Consider the following 16,670-nt stretch of genomic DNA (forward strand, 5'->3'; position numbering starts at 1 on the left):
CTGCAGTGACTTCCTCTGTGCCACATCGGGAGATCTGATAATGCCAATAGAGGGGAACAGAGAATGGAGAAGCAAACCTTCTTGATGACATTATTTATTTTTTAAAAATGATCTTTAAGTCGTTGTACAAAGAAACTTCTATCCTGACGGGCTTTTTGTTGTTGTTGTTACCAGTCCTGGGGTTTGAACTCAGGGCCTAGGCACTCTCCCTGAACTCTTTCACTCAAGGCTAGCACTCTACCAGTTTGGGCCACAGCTCTACTTCCAGTTTTGGGTGGTTAATTGGAGATAAGAGTCTCACAGCTTTTCCTTCCCAGGCTGACTTTGAACTGCAAACCTCAGATCTCAGCTTCCTGAGTTGCTAGAATGATAGGTGTGAGCCAACTTCAAATAACCACCAGAAGTGGAGGTGTGGTTCAAGTGGTAGAGTGCCGACTGTGAGAAATATAAATTCCAGTGAGTGTGCAGGCCCTCATTTCCAGTGGGAGTGCTGGCACAAATTAAAAAGAAAATAAAGAAAAGGAAAAAAAGAAGATAGAAAGGAAGGGAAGAGAAGGAAAAGAAGAAGGGAAAGGAGTTAAAAGAGAAGAGAATTGAGGAGAAGAGAGAAGATGTGTATGCCAAGCACTGGTGACTCATGTTGTAATCCTAGCTCCTCAGGAGGCTAAGATCTGAGGATCCTGAATGGAAGCCAGCCTAGGCAGTCCATGAGACTCTTATCTTCAAATAACCACCAAAAGTGGTGGTATGGATTAAGTAGTAAAGCAACAGTCTTGTGTGACAAAACTAAGCAAGAGCCTAAAGGCCTGAATTCAAACTCCACTCCAAGTGTGTGTGCACAGGACCATACAACACACACACACACACACACACACACACACACACACACACACACACACACACATACACACACACATATACACACACACATTGATGTGGCTGTTGGCAGGAGGCCTCAATCACTCAGCTCCAGGGCCTCTCTGCAGAACTGCTTGAGCATCCTTACATCATGGCGCCTAGATTTCCTCAGAGGAGGACAAGACACCCTAGGCCATAGCACGAGTTCTTTTATGGTTTAAAGCCAGTCACCCTATAGTTTAAGGAGGAATGATTAGCATCTCCACACCTCACCTTGAAGGAAAGGGTTTCTAGACAATTGTCCATTGCAATGCATAGTTTCTTTTCTGAGCCATAGGAAAATGCCTTCTCATTTCACTACAAGGAATCTTCACCATTTTTTTGTCAGACATGGGGCTTGAACTCAGGGCCCAGGTGCTATCCTTGAGCTCCTTTTGCTCAAGGCTAGTGCTCTTCCAGTTGACCCACAGCTTCCTTTATGATTTTCTGGTGATTCATTGGAGATAAGACTCTCATGAACTTTCTTGATGGGGCTAGTTTTGAACTCTGATCCTCATATCTCAGGCTCCTCATTAGTGAGGATTACAGGTGTGAGTCACCAAGGCCTGGCTTCCTCACCCTGTTTATTAGGAGTTTGTTTTGATCTCCTTGTGTGCTACAAATTGGGGAATAACTGACCTTGTTTTACTCTATGCTCCTTGGAAACAAAGACTTATAGCCCACGTCCATGAACAGTAAAATATTTCACTGCAAATATTTTACACACTACCATCATCTATAAATTTTCCTGATCTCCTTTCTGACTTTTTTCTTGCCTTGTTTTTTCCCATTTATTTTGTGGTGCTCTCTAAGCTTTGCATTTTAATGAGCTGCCTTAAATCCTTTTCAGGACAAGGCAAGATATAAATAAATAAGTGAAGCATATGAATGTACACATATGTACCTAATAAAGCTCTCTTGATTTACAACTACGGATCCTGTGTGTCAGAGCCCCAAATCATTTGAGCAAATTCAGGTCATTGTATCTGACAGATGCTGTGATAAGGAGACTATCAGCAGCACTTACAGAATCTTCCAGAATCCATTACTTATTCATGTTGCATGCCAAGCACTAACCTAACCCTCCTTTATCTTCACAACAGCCCCCAGAGGTAGGTAGGCACTGTCTGGTCCCTATGTTACCAATTAGGCTTAAAGGGGTGATACATCTTTTGCCAACATTACATTTGAAAGCCAGCCACTGATGGCTCATGGCTGTAATCCTAGCTACTCAGGAGACTGAGATCTGAGGATCACAGTTCAAAGCCACCCTGAGCAGGAAAATCCATGAGACTCTTACCTCTTAATGAATCACCAGAAACCTGGAAGTGGAACTATGACTCAAAGTGGTACATTGCTACCCTTGAGCAAAAAAGCTCAGGGTCATGACCCAGGCCCTGAGTTCAAACCCCATGACTGACCAAAAAAAAATCAATTTATAGAAAGTAGCAGAGCCACAAAACAAACACAAGATGGGTGAGTGCTGGAGTAGAAATTCTATAATGTTTTGGGGCATATTGTAAGATGTTATTAATAAGAATATCAAAACTCCATGGAGATAAACCAAAAATCATCAAGTAGTTGCTTACCATTCTTGGGTAAACTCCAGCTTTGCCATGGGTGGTGCTCAGTTCCCCAAAAAAGGAGAAGAAAATACACCAGAGAGGATTCCACAGCACAAGCAAGAAGCTATGGGTGACATATGTGAAGCATGGAGAGCAGAATTTCCATGACTTAAGAAAACAGGACACAGCAGACATACTACAGATGTTCAAAGAACCCCAAACTTCATTCCCTAAGAAGGTTCTAGGGGTGATGAGATTTGAGCTGCACCTTGAGAGACAGACTACAACTGGGTATAAAGAGAATACTAAAACCAGGCACCAGTGGCTCCTATAATCCTAGCTACTCAGGAGCTAAGATCTAAGGATCAAGGTTCAAAACCAGCGTGAACAAGAAAGCCTATGAGACTTTTATCTCCAATAAATGACTAAATAAAAAAAGCCAGAAGTGGAGCTCAAGTGATAGAGCACTAGCCTTGCCCCAAAAAGCTTGAGAAAAGGAACATGCCCCTAAGTTTAAGCCACAGGATTGGTACAAAAGAAGGAAGAGTAGAAGGAGAAAGAGAAGATTCCAGTAGACTGGAAGGAAATACAAAGTTGAAATTTTCCAGGTATCCACACTGTATAATTAATTGGCCCTTCAAAAACTTACATTAGCCAGCTAAGACTAAGCAGGTAGCAGGTGGTCAGTCACTGCAATCGCACATGTGTAGACCCTAGAAGAGAAAAGCACAGATGCTATACCCGGACTCTCAGAAAAGAGAAAACTCAGAAAGAACCTGGAATCTACCCATCCCCCAACTCTGTAGCAACAAGATGAATGAAAAACCAGGAAAAGGTGTGTGTGTGGGACTGTGACCCCTACACCACTGCTTCGTTGAGGGCAGAGAAGGTAGGAATCCTGAGGTCTGGACACTCATCCACGAAATGGGGCTAAATGTATTTTCCCCCCTAGGGAGATCAAATTAGATAATCCACTTAGAAAGCATTCTACCCTATAAAACAGAATAATATGAACATTCCCAGGACTGGACAACATCCTTCTATACAAGTGTATGTGTTCTATTTGGGACCAACCTAAATTAAGCTAAAAGCTATTTCTTGATCCTTGCAATGAACTTTTTTTTTTAAAAAAAGTGTCTATATGCATGTGTGTGTGCACACACATACACACACACACATACACACCACACATACACATGCATACTGGAATTATGCTGGAACTCAGGGCCTGGACACTGTCCCTTAGCTTTAATTTTTTTAAATTTTTTCTTAACCACTTGTGCCACTGCTCTACTTCTAGCTTTCTGTAGGTTAACTGGATATGAGTCTCACAGACTTTCCTACCTGGGCTGGCTACAAAACACTCTCTTCAGATCTCAGCCTCTTGAGTAGCTGGGATTATAGGTGTGAGCCACCAGTTCCCAGTTTTGCACTGGCTCTGGGTTTACCTTCTGTGCTGCACATAAAAATATCTATTCTATTTTCATATCTTAGTTCTCCAAGTATTTACAGCCAATAATTACCACCATTGCCCTTCTCCCAACCAAAGTTCTAGACTATTCAAAACAATTCTTTGCCAGCTGCTAGCGGCTCACAAATGTCACCATAGCTATTCAATAGGCTGAGTAGTGGTAGGATTGTGGTTCAAAGTCACCCCAAGCAGGAGAGCCTCTGAGATTCTCATCTCCAATTAACTACCAAGAAAAAAAGGCAGAAATGGAGCCGTGGCTTAAGTGGTAGAGTGCCAGCCTTGAACAAAAAAAAAAAGCTCAGACACTGCATCTAGGCCCAGAGTTCAAACCCTAGGTCTGTTCACATATGCACACATGCGCTTGCGCATGCACGCACACACACACACACACACACACACACACACACACACACACACACACACACACACACACACGTAGTCCATCTCCTTCTGAGGCTTTTCACAGTTTCACACAAAAACAGCGTGCCACCTTCTGTCTGACACTTTCTAGAGTTTTCCATATGATGACCAGTAAACAACACGAGTTCTAAATGTATCTATACTTAGAAGCTAGTTGATCCTCCTACCATCCATGCTTCTGAACTACCTTGCTTTCCTTCTGTAGCCAATCTAATTCTTGCTGGCTAGCTCAACATTCAGCCCACATCCTTGAATAAATAAAGCTTTTTCTTATGAAAGGTCCTGCTCTAACTCTTGAGTTTCAGAACCATTTCTGGCAATTTCTAAGTAGTTTATTGGAGATCAGAGTCTCATGGACTTTTCTGCTTTGAACTTTTCTAACTTTTCTGTTTTGAACTGCAATCTTCACATCTCAGCCTCCTGAGTAGCTAAGATTTCAGTCATGAACCACTGGTACCTGGCATCAGTCTTTTTTCTTTGCTCCAGAATTCCTCTCATGTTGATCCTCATGCACTAAAAAACAATTCAATGTTACTGTCAACATGATGGCTTTTAAAATCAAATTTCCCTGCATACAGTCTAGACCCTTCTGCATCACAAGCCACTAACAAGTTATCTGAGATCTGATCATCAACACAAGGCAGGTGACACTAGTAATTTTAGGAGCTTTGTCCTGAGGATTAAAGAAGTATTTAGGTGGGGGCTAGTGGCTTGTGTCTGTAATCCTAGCTATTCAAGAGACTAAGAGTGAGAAGATTGTAGTTTGAGGCCTGCCTGGGTAAAAATGTCTGCAAAAATCTATCACCAAAATAACCAATAAAAAGCAAGGCTGGAGGGATGTTTCATATAGTAGAGCACCTATAAGCAGCAAATTCAAGCCTAGTTACTGCTTTAAAAAAAAGAATAACTTTTACTCTTCACTGTACACTTGAACCACTCAAATGCATATCCCTGGAGAGCCTATTTTTAAATGGTTTTCCTAGATAATTAATATATAGACAGGGATGAGAGCTCTGTAGCAAAGACCTTGATACTTGAAAGGTTTTTTTTTAATACATCATTGTTGTTCTATATTTTAAAATAAGATTAGATTATCAAAACTGGTTAATCAGCAAGGTCTAGCTTTCAATGTCAACTATGTGTAGTTATTTCATTTATCATAATCCATGAGCTGGATAGCATTTGGCAGCGTCCTTATATTTCAATTTACATCACTTTCAGCATTTCACTGTTCTGAGAAACATTATGTATGGGCTTGTGCATGTAAATATATTTATAGCCACTCAACTATTTACCTAGGATAAATTCTGAGATGAGGAATTGCTGACTTGAAGGGTAATACACACATTTTTTGGGGGGGGGGTCCAGTCATGGGGCCTGAACTCTGGGCCTGGGCACTGTCCCTCAGCTCTTCAGCTCAAGGCTAGCGACCTACCACTTGAGACACAGCGCCACTTCCGGCTTTTTTCTTTTTGCTTATGTGGTGCTGAGGAATTGAACCCAGGGCCTCAGGCATGCAAGGCAAGGGCTCTACCACTGAGCCACCTTCCCAGCCCCCATAATACAGTTTTAAGACTTTTGAACATGTCAACTTGCTATCCTTAATGCAATGGTCAATAGGATGGCATGCATTAGAGCTACAAATAAGAAAAAAGGGGGCTGAGAGGGTGGCTCAGTGGTAGAGCGCTTGCCTTGCATGCATGAGGCCCTGGGTTCGATTCCTCAGCACCACATAAGCAAAAAGAAAAAAAGCAGGATGTGGCGCTGTGGCTCAAGTGGTAGAGTGCTAGCCTTGAGCTGAAGAGCTGAGGGACAGCGCCCAGGCCCAGAGTTCAGGCCCCACGACCAGACCACCCCCCCAAAAAAGAAAAAAGAACAGTTCAAATTGATTTAAACAATAAAGGGGATTTATGGGATCATAGAACTGGCAAGTATAGCATTTAAGTGAATTTCAAGGCTAGCAGGATTCTGCATTTTAATAATATCATCAGGGATCTGTCTATATCATCTCATCTCTCCCCTTAGCCCTGTGTGGTAACAGACTTTTTTCAGTTAAAATATCTTTTTCTGTAGCCAGCAATTGCAAATGCCTATACAGGGAGAAAAGGAAGCTCTCTAGAAATGAATGGGCCTGGGGAAAAGTATAGTTGTTTTTGTTTCTGTTGGTTTGAGGGGCTTGAACTTGGGGCCTGAATGCTGTCCTTGAGATTTTTCTGCTCAAGGCTAGCCTTTGAGCCATAGTGACATTTCCAGTTTTCTGGTGGTTCATTGGAGATAAGAGTCTCATCTGCCTAGGCTGGCTTTGGACCATGATCCTCAGATCACAGCCCCCTAAGTAGCTAGGGTTACAGGTGTGAGCCACTGGTGTCTGGCTAAAAAGTTATGTTAAAGGAAGTAACTCAGGTCCAGAAAGAAAAAAGAACACATGTTGTTTCTAATAAATGGAAAACAGACCTAATTTATAAATATATATAAGCACACACTGGGTCATGTGCATATATATATATATATATATATGTACATACACACATACATAGATACATACTACAAATGTATTAACTAAAGTATATGGTATACCATTAACTGAAATATGTGGTATATGCAGGAGAGAATTCTTTGAACAATTAACAGAGTCTAACAAAATGGATAACAGGAAGCTAGAACTTGAGGTGGGGGGCAGGAAGGTGAGGTGGTAGGATGTGGAGGGATGGAGGGAGGAAGGGTGGGGGAATGCAATCATCATATTCAATGTACACTGTGAAAATGGAACTATGTAACTTGGGTGGGGTTGGGAGAGAAGGGAAGAATGATGGAAGGAATGGCGTGGATCAAGGTGCAGTGTACAGGTGATAGCTTGTGGCTGTTGCCCATAATGCTAGCTACTCAGGAGGCTGAGATTTGAAGATAAAGGTTCCAGACTGGCCTGGGTAGGAAATTCCATGAGATTTTCTACAAATAACTACAAGAAAACCAGCAGGGGAGCTGTGGCTCAAAGTGGCAGAGGGCTAGCCTTGAGCAAAGAAGCTCAGGGACAGCGACTAGGCTTTGAGTTCAAACCCAAAAACCAATTTTTTTTAAAAGATGCCCTGTGCTCCTAAACTGATGTGTTGCATTGAAACCTCTTTGTACAACTACTTAAAGATAGATAAATAAATAAATCAGGAGTAAGGATCTTTCTTCCACATTTGGCCTCACCTGGAATTGATTGATCAGAGATGGGATCATTGTAATTCACATAGCCCAAATATAAAGGAGCAGCCAGCTGCTCCTTCCAGACCTTATAGCTTGCAGGAGTGACTTTCAGATGTACTGGGGAAAGGAGAAGGTGACAAGAGGAGGCACCTACAAAGCCCGTACTGGATGAGCAACATGTGAGAAAATAAAATCTTAGTGCTGCTTACACATTTGAATAAAGAAGGGAATAAAATGGATTTGTGAGAATGGGCTTAACATTCAATCACAAAAGTCTACCATAGGCAGTTTGAAGCTATTGCCACAGGTAGTAAATCCATTAGCAGGCCTTATGCCCAGGAATAGAAAGCCAAAGACTGTAGTGTATGTAGTATGTTACACTCACACAAGTGCTGTGGATGTAAAGAACTGTAGTATTGGGAGCTGGTATGGCTGTAATCCTAACTACTCAGGAAATTGAGATCTAAGGATCAATGCTCGAAGCCAGCTCAGTTCAGTGAGACTCTTATCTCCATTTAACCACCAGAAAACTGGAAGTGGTGCTTTTCTCTAAGTGGTAGAGGACTCATCTGGAGCAAAAGAACTCAAGGACAACTCTGAGGCCCTGAGTTCTAGCCCCAGGACTGACAAAAAAAAACAAAAAGAAAAAGGAAAAACAAAAGAAGTCTTGGAATAGGTAGATTAGTCAGGCAGAAGAAATCAGGAATAAGCCTGAAAGATTTCCCTTAAAAAAATAGAAAAATAGGACTGGGAATGTGGCTCAGTGGTAAAGTGCTTGCCTTGCATGCAAGAGACCCTGGGTTCGATTCCTCAATACCCATAAGCAGAAAATGCCAGAAGTGGCACTGTGGCTCAAGTGGTAGTGAGCTACCCTTGAGGTGAAGATCTGAGGGACAGCACCCAGGCCCAGAGTTAGGCCCCACAACCAACAAAAAAATAAATAAATAAAAAGGAGAGAGAGAGAGAGAGAGAGAGAGAGAGAGAGAGAGAGAGAGAGAGAGAGAGAGAGAGAGAGAGAGAGAGAGAGAGAGAGAGAGAGAGAGAGAGAGAGAGAGAGAGAGAGAGAGTAGATGATCTGAAAAAACTTCCCAAGCATTCTAACTTCCTTTTGACCCATATAGATAAAATGGATAAAATGAAGGTAGGATAGTCCTAAATGTCTTCAGGAAATTCCATGCCCAATAGCTAAAACGGAATGATCAATTAAAAATATCACGGGTCGTGACCAATGAGCAAGTCACCTTCCAAGCATCTCATTAGCATAAAAGTTAACTGACATCTAAACAGATTAAAAGAAAAAACACACCAGTTAGTTGGCAAACCCCTATCATGACCCCTCTCACCCAGCAAGAACATTTTCTCTTCTCACATGCATAAACTGAATACTTTTAACACTCACTCCTTGCTGTCTGTGGATTTCATTCCTTGAGTTCTCCAGGCAGTGACACAGTAAGATAAGGATCTGCTGCAGCTCTAGTGGTGGCCATTGTCTGTTGCTGGACTGAAGGCGGTGACATAATTGGGCCTCTGTGCCTATGAAGGAAACAGCAGGCAAGAAAAGTCAGTGTTCTAGGCTGTCAATATTCACGTGGCTAGAACTGGGCTTGTAGCTTTAAGTCTAAAGTTAACAAACTTCTATGAGAACTTCTTGATGTTTATGGTACCTTGCATATTTCCCTCTTGAAATAGCAATGGCTCTTACTTTGGGTTTATCACGTGTCAGAATTTTCTAGAAACATACCCATTGGACCCACCTGTAATTCTATCCCCTGTTCCCAGGCAAGGTTTTTTAGGCTGTTATTGCCTCCCTTTGAGAAAGGTTGCCACTGTGTATAGTCTTTTTTTTCTGGTCCTGGGGCTTGAAATCAGGACCTGGGCCCTGTCCCTAAGCTTCGTCAGGCTCAAGGCTAGTGCTCTGCCACTTGAGCCATAGCACAACTCCTGGATTTTTTCTGAGCAATTTATTGGAGATAAGAGTCTTAAGTACTTTCCTGTGCAAGCTGGCTTTGTTCCTTAGATCTCAGCCTTCAGAATAGGAAGGATTACAGGCATGAGCCACCAAACACCTGGCCTATAGTCCTTTTATGACTTCATAGAATAGCTTTGGGTCCAGCTAGCTGCTTATCAGCTCTGAAACTGCTGCATTGAACAAAGCATTTGCTTTTCCTGTCCCATTTCAAGGGCCCTCGAACAGGTCATTATTAGGTCATTTACATGGTTCAAATACAGCAAAACTCTTTTATTACACCCCTTCCCCTTCCCTCCCTTCCTTGCTCAGAGCTACTTTCCTATCATGCATCATTAGGTCACATATCATTCAAACACATCAAAGCTCCTCTCTCTCTCTTTTTTCTCCCTCCCTCCTTTCCCACTCTCCTTCTTTTTCCAGTCCCTCTCTCCCTTTCTTTTCTTTTCTTTTTTGCTAGTACTGAGATTTAACTCAGGGCCAGGTGCTATCTCTTATCATTTATTCTCAAGGCTAGAGCTCTATCACTTGAGCCACTTCCAGCTCTTTCCTGGTTGATTGGAGATAGGAACATCACAGATTTCCCTGTTGCGGCTGGCTTTGAACCCTGATCCCTAGAACTCAGCCTCCTGATTAGCTAGGATGACAGGAATGAGCCACTGAAGGATGGCTATTCTTTGAAGAACCCTCAGTTCAGTTTCATTAGTACAATTTGAATAATATCCATCTTTTCACCATAGTGTGGGGTTCATAAGGGATCTTTTTAAACTACTGTGTCTTCAGTGTCCTTAACATAGTACTAACACCTGCTTTACTTATATCTTTAAATAAAATAACATTTAACTAAAAAAGCAACATATGTTCTTGAATTTGATTTTCATTACCACTGTTTATCATTTGCAATCATGCTTAAACATGTTTTTTGAAGTTAGCGAATACAGGGTTTTGCAATTGCATGTATGAAATTCACTCCCAAATGGTAACAGCTCCTCTAATTCCCATGAATATTTGATTACAGATGCCGTCAACTCACTTGCAGAGCTAACCAGGTTCACTGGTTCCCACTGATGGACAGGTAGACATAAGAAGGCACTCCCAATTGAGGAACATGTGTTTCTATCATCTCTCAGATGGAAGCCAGTGTGGAGACCCCATTTAAAGAAACATGGCAGACAGAGAAATCACAATAGTCAGGAGAAAATGACCAGGTGCACAAACAGCAAGAAATGGGCTAAGTGGAATAAGGATGCTCCCAAGATATTCCTAATGCATGCAACTTTCCAACCAAGGTCTGTAAGAGAGATAACCAATCAACAGGGTCCATGAAAAGGGAGACAGCTAATCAGCAAAATCCCTACTCCACCATATTGGCTCAGTAGCTAGAGCAACAGAACAGAACAGCAGCAGCAGCAGCAGCAGCAGCAGCAGCAGCAGAGTGTTAACAAAAGTAGCTCTTTTGATTGATTTGTTGTCCATTTGTTTTTGGTATATATATATATATATATATATATATATATATATATATATATATATATACATATATATATATTTTTTAATGGTATCTTGATGCGGATGCTCAGTTCTCCCATTGTCCTATCTGAGTACATGCTTTTCCCAACCTGGGACTCCAAAAAGAAACAGTAAAAGCCACATGTCTGTCTCTGTTGGACGTTGGGCATCGGGATCAGGAAAAGACCATAGGCTGGTTTGCTTTGAAAACCTTGGGTTATGTGTGGCCAGTTTCTAATTGAATTCCATCCTATCAGGAACAAGATCTTCATTTCTTCTCAGGGTGCCCTTGACTAGCAATTCCCTCTGCTAACATTGCAGTCTGCTATAGTTCTTTCAAACCCCGGGCCCAGAGGAGTTTGGGATGTGAAAGTATTAACATTTAGATTAATATATCATGGCAGTTGTGTTACTGGATTTCTCTCTCTTGCCAACTCACTTTAAGCGGTTCTAACTACTGAGGTCTCTAGTGAACCTCAAAGTAGAAATGATGTTTGCAGAGAAGGACTGCATCCATTCCATCTACCCTCAGAGCTACTGCACAGATCCTTTCTCTTCAGCAGAATGGAAATGCATTTGTAAAGGTGTAAGCCTTTACATTCCCAGGATCTTTAAAGAGTATTAACTTCCTCCAGGTCCCTGAATGAAGCAATTACTTGGCTAGAGATAGAACCATAGTGATACATATGAGACTAGGTTTTCTTCCCTCCTTCTCTCCCTCCAACCCCTTCTTCTCTCCCTCCAACCCCCTCTTCCCTCCTCCCTCCCTTTTTCTTTTTCCTTCTTCATTCCTCCCTCTTCTTTACTTCCTCCCTCTTCTTTACTTCCTCCCTCTTTTTTTTTTTGGTCCGGTCGTGGGGCCTGACTCTGGGCCTGGGTGCTATCCCTCAGCTCTTCATCTGAAGGTTAGCGCTCTACCACTTGAGCCACAGTGCCACTCCGGTTTTTTTTTGCTTATGTGGTGCTGGGAAATCGAACCTAGGACCACATGCATGCAAGGCAAGCACTCTACCACTGAGCCACCTTCCCAGCCCCGTCCTACCTCTTCTTTACTTCCTCCCTTCCTCCCTATCCTTTCTTCCTTCTCTTTTTATTCTAGTACAGGACTGAACTCCAAGGTCTGGCTGTCCCTTAGTTTTTTTTTTTGCTCCAAGGCTAACATTTTACCACTTGAATAAACTCTACTTTTAGCTTTTTGCTCATTAGTTGGAGATAAGAATCCCATAGACGTTTCTATCTGGGCTGGCTTCAAACCAGTATACTTAGACCTCAGCCTCCTGAGTAGCTAGGATTGCAGGTGGGAGCCATTGCCTTTCTGTTCACATCAAATATGCATGGAACTGTTTCCATTCAAGGACATTGAAGGGAGAATTGGGAGAAGAAATCTGGGGGTTTGCAGTATGGCTATCAGATGGATGATTCTGAACTACAGAGTAGAGACTGGTTTGTGAGTAATCAATATGGATTTGGTTCTCCATCTTTAAGTGTAAGAAATAACCAAGAAGTTCATTGCTCTGTAGCCAACTAAATGCAGTTCTGAGTCTCAATTTCTAGTTGCCAAGTGTTGGTCCCGGGTAGCAGAGTATCCTATGTGACTCTGGAAGCATGGGTAATAAGATCCACAAAGTGCAGCTGATGATGGGGCTCCCTATTCAATCTTTAGAGTCCATCAGAAGAACGCCATGGTGTGTCTGTGGACTGAGTGCAGATCTGGCCACCCCTGGGGAAGTCATGAAATCGCTCACAGGAGAACAGGCTCTTTTTCTGAGTGTACCTAATGCTATCGATTCTCAATTGTGTTGGCTGAGTTGAGCATACAGTGACAAGCAGATGTCAAAACACACTCAAGAGTTAGAATACCAGTGCAGCACTCGTGGCTCACACTTGTAAATCTAGCTACTCAAAAGGCTGAGATCTGAGGACTGTGGTTCAAAGCCAGACTGGACAGTAAAATCTGTGAGATTTATCATCTCCAATTAACCATCAGAAAACCTGAATCAAAGAGGTAGAGTGCTACCCTTGAGCAGAAAAGCTCAAGGGACAGCACTCAGGCCGAGAGTTCAAGCCCCATGACTGACAATAACAACAAAAACTACAAACAAAAGAGAACTTGTTAGGGGAAATTATAAGGAAGTCACCATAGAACCTTCTTGAAAAGGCTAGAGGCAAGAGAGGGCATTTTTTGGATTGCAGCCATGTCATCCTGTTTAGCCCCAGGAAAGTTTTGCTACAAAGAATGCTCATCCCTGATTGTTCTCCTATTTGGTTAACTTGTGCTGAGCTTCTTCTCCACCTACAACATGTGGTTTTTGACTTTAAAAGCTTTGTGCAAGCTCTGTTCTGGGCTGCAGGTATTTGGGACAGGAGTCTACCTGCAGTTGCCTGCATTTTACTAAAGACTCCCAGCCAAATGCTAGTGGCTCACACCTATAATCCTAGTTACTGAGGAGGCTGAGATCTGAGGATCACAGTTCAAAGCTAGCCCAGGCAGGAAAGTCTGTGACACTGTCACTGTGGCTCAAGTGGTAGAGCACTCAACTTAAGCTGAAGAGCTGAGGGACAGCACCCACGCCCAGAGTTCAAGCCCCACAACTGACGAAAAGAAAAAAAAAGACTCCCAATTCGACCTCTCAAGATGTGGCTTCTCTGTATCTTGCAAACAATTCCCATATAACAGAATCCAGTGACTTCCATCTCTTCCTTGTTCCCTCCTCCCCCATCCACTCTTACCCATTTGTCTTCCAGGAAATTTAACTGGTCATGCATGCCACTACAGCCATCTCCACAAACAGAACCTGCAAAAGAAAATTCAAAACAATCTTCCATTCAGAAATCTGAAGTTTGACATATGTGGTTGTCCCTCAAGTATATCATTCAAGTTACAGCCTGATGGTAGAAAGAATTGCTGGTGTGCTACTGCATAGGAGACCCTACGTCCAATCTCCAGCTATTACACATACCAGCCCCAGCCTCTTGCCCCTATAAGACAAATAAAGAGACACAGTGAAGTTTAAAGAAAGGAGATTTATTACCTGGAAGCCAGGGGAAGACAGCACATCAGCTCATCTTCAGCCATCTTCAGAGATATAAACAGGATCGGGGAAAGGGGTATCAGAAGTACAATCTTTAGCGTAGGTGCTGGTAGCTCCCAGCTACTCAGGAGGCTGAGCTCTGAGTGTTGTAACCCAATCAGTAACAAAACAAAAGAAGCCACAATTAATAAGCCTAATGATAGGAGTCTTTATTGTCACCTCTGCAGCCAACAGATGCACAGAGGTATAGGCTTTCTGAAATTGTGCAGTCCCCAGACAGCTGAGAGTTAAGTCTTTCAAAGAGAAAAACCACATCCTTTATGACAAGCAATGCATACGGTTATTTTTTTATTTTATTTTGCAAAGCATATACAGACACAAAACTCAGCATTATCAGTAAATTTAGACTTACTTCCCAAATATGGGGTGGCTGGAATACTTTCAGGGAAGGGGGGGATGGGAAGGGGTGGACGAAAGGGGAGAAGAGGAAGAAAGAAGGGAGAGAGGAAGGAAAGAAGAGAAGGAAGGAAGGGAGGGAGGGAAGAAGGAAAGCAGAGAAGGAAAGGAAAGGACAAAGGAAAAGAGAGTGAGGAGGAGGAGGAGAAGGTAAAGGAGGAGAAGGAGGAGGAGGAGGAAAAGAAGAAGAAGAAGAAGAAGAAGAAGAAGAAGAAGAAGAAGAAGAAGAAGAAGAAGAAGAAGAAGAAGAAGAAGAAGAGGAGGAGGAGGAGGAGGAGGAGGAGGAGGAGGAGGAGGAGGAGGAGGAGGAGGAGGAGGAGGAGGAGGAGGAGGAGGAGGAGGAGGAGGAGGAGGAGGAGGAGGAGGAGGAAGAGGAGGAGGAGGAGGAGGAAGCGGCGGCAGAGGAGGGGAAGGAGGAGGAAATAATCTTAGTCTTACATGTATCTTTATGGTTCTATCTCTGACCTGGCCAAATAATTGCCTCATTCAGAGACCTGGAGAAACTGAATGCTCTTTTAAGGTCCTGGGAATGCAAGGGCTTACACCTTTACAAATGCACTGCCATTCTGTACAGAGAAAAGGTCTATGCAGGAGTTCTGAGTGAAGATGGAATGGATGCAATCCTTCACTACAAACATTTCTACTTCTGAGGTTCACAGGAGACCTCAGTACTTACAGTCATTTAAAGTGAGCTGGACAGAGAGAGAAATCCAATAGCACAATTGCCATGAGAAATTAATCTAAATGTTACTATTTCCACATCCCACAGAAAGAATGCACAGGTCAACACCCCTCTCCTAGTCATGGCTACCTAACACCTTCAGCTCTTCCTCTTCCCCAGCTCCTCCCATGCCACTTCATTTGTGGTCAGGGAGTAGTTACAATTCTAGGCCAGTTCTAAGGGAAACTGAGGTATGTGTGTAGTGGAACCCCTTGTGCCTTTAGCTTGACCTTTGGGCAATAAACTCCTACGAAGCCCTAATGCCCACAGGTCGCATCTCATTCATATATTTCCATTATGGGATGCCAATATTACACGTGAGCAGATCCCTTCTAAAAAAAAATCTTCCCAATCATGATCCCCTCCTCTGGTATAGTTACTAAGAATTCCTCACATACTCCCTGGGTGGTAGAAAGCAGAAAGTCCTCCTTGTATTTCCTACTCTGTGTCAGTAGCAGATAATTCCCCTATTGTCCTTTTTCAAATGGGAAAAAGAAAACATTTTATCTATTTAAATTTGAATTGTAACTACATGTTAGTTCCCAGAGTTTCCTGGTCCTGGAGCACTATTTATTTCATTTAAAGGTAGATTTTCTTTCTCTATTAAATTCCCTGCTTTGCTACATTATCTTGTGGTATGCCCTCTGTGCAATTCCTCCCTTCAGGGTGCCAAGAATCTTGGATCTTCACCTCTGAGAGCATCTGTCAGTAACAAAACTTCCTGTTATCTTAGAGCATGGGTGGCTCATGCCTGGCATTCTACCTACTCAGGAGTTTGAGATCTGATGATTGCAGTTCAAAGCCAGCCCAGACAGGAAAGTCTTTTATCTTCAATTAAAGGAAAGACTTTTATCTTCAATTAACTAGCAAAAAAAAAAAAAAAACCCATAGAGGAGAAGGAGGAGGAGGAGGGGGGGGAGGAGGAGGCTGTGGCGAAAGTGATAGAGTGCTATCTGTGGGCACAGAAAAACCTCAGGGGCAATGCCCCAGGCCCTGATTTCTAAGCCTCACGACTAGCACCAAAAACAAACAAAAATTCGATTATATATTGTTATGTATAGTCATTAAGAAAAAGATGCATCTGTATTGAATGTAGATTGCCTGTCTCTACTCTGTAAATAATACAGTACCCAATTATTTAGGCACATTTAGCTTTTCTTAGATAATTGTGAAGTACATGCTAATATATTCTTAGTCCATAAGCAAATACTGGGCTGTTTTATTTATGGTATTCTAACATCTGAAAAACTGGAATCCATTCTTCCCCGGATACACTATGTCATTGTGTCTTGAGTGAGAGCAAGTTTCTTGCCCCTACAAAGCTGGCAACATTCTCCTAGTCTTCCTTGGGTTTTCTACTGTTTCAGGAGCAGATAGCTTTCCATAGCAGATAGTTCCTCTATGTTCCTTTTCAAATGAGAAAAAAGAAAACATTTTATCT

General features: G+C 42.5%; 1 long non-coding RNA gene across 1 annotated transcript in view; it reads right to left on the minus strand.

Moving 5' to 3' along the window:
- The window catches only part of LOC138814978 (uncharacterized), a 24,487-nt gene extending 10,677 nt beyond the window's left edge, over positions 1–13,810 (minus strand). Inside the window, exons 1-3 of the long non-coding RNA XR_011368144.1 lie at positions 13,751–13,810; positions 8,945–9,078; positions 3,112–3,175 (exon numbers count right to left, since the gene is read on the minus strand). This is a non-coding gene — a long non-coding RNA (uncharacterized lncRNA). The remainder of the gene's footprint in view (positions 1–3,111; positions 3,176–8,944; positions 9,079–13,750) is intronic.
- Positions 13,811–16,670: the final 2,860 nt, after the last annotated feature.

This window comes from Dipodomys merriami, unplaced genomic scaffold (genome assembly GCF_024711535.1).
Source record: "Dipodomys merriami isolate MVZ:Mamm:240054 unplaced genomic scaffold, mDipMer1.0.p SCAF_1070, whole genome shotgun sequence".
In the NCBI taxonomy this organism is placed as follows: Eukaryota; Metazoa; Chordata; class Mammalia; order Rodentia; family Heteromyidae; genus Dipodomys; species Dipodomys merriami.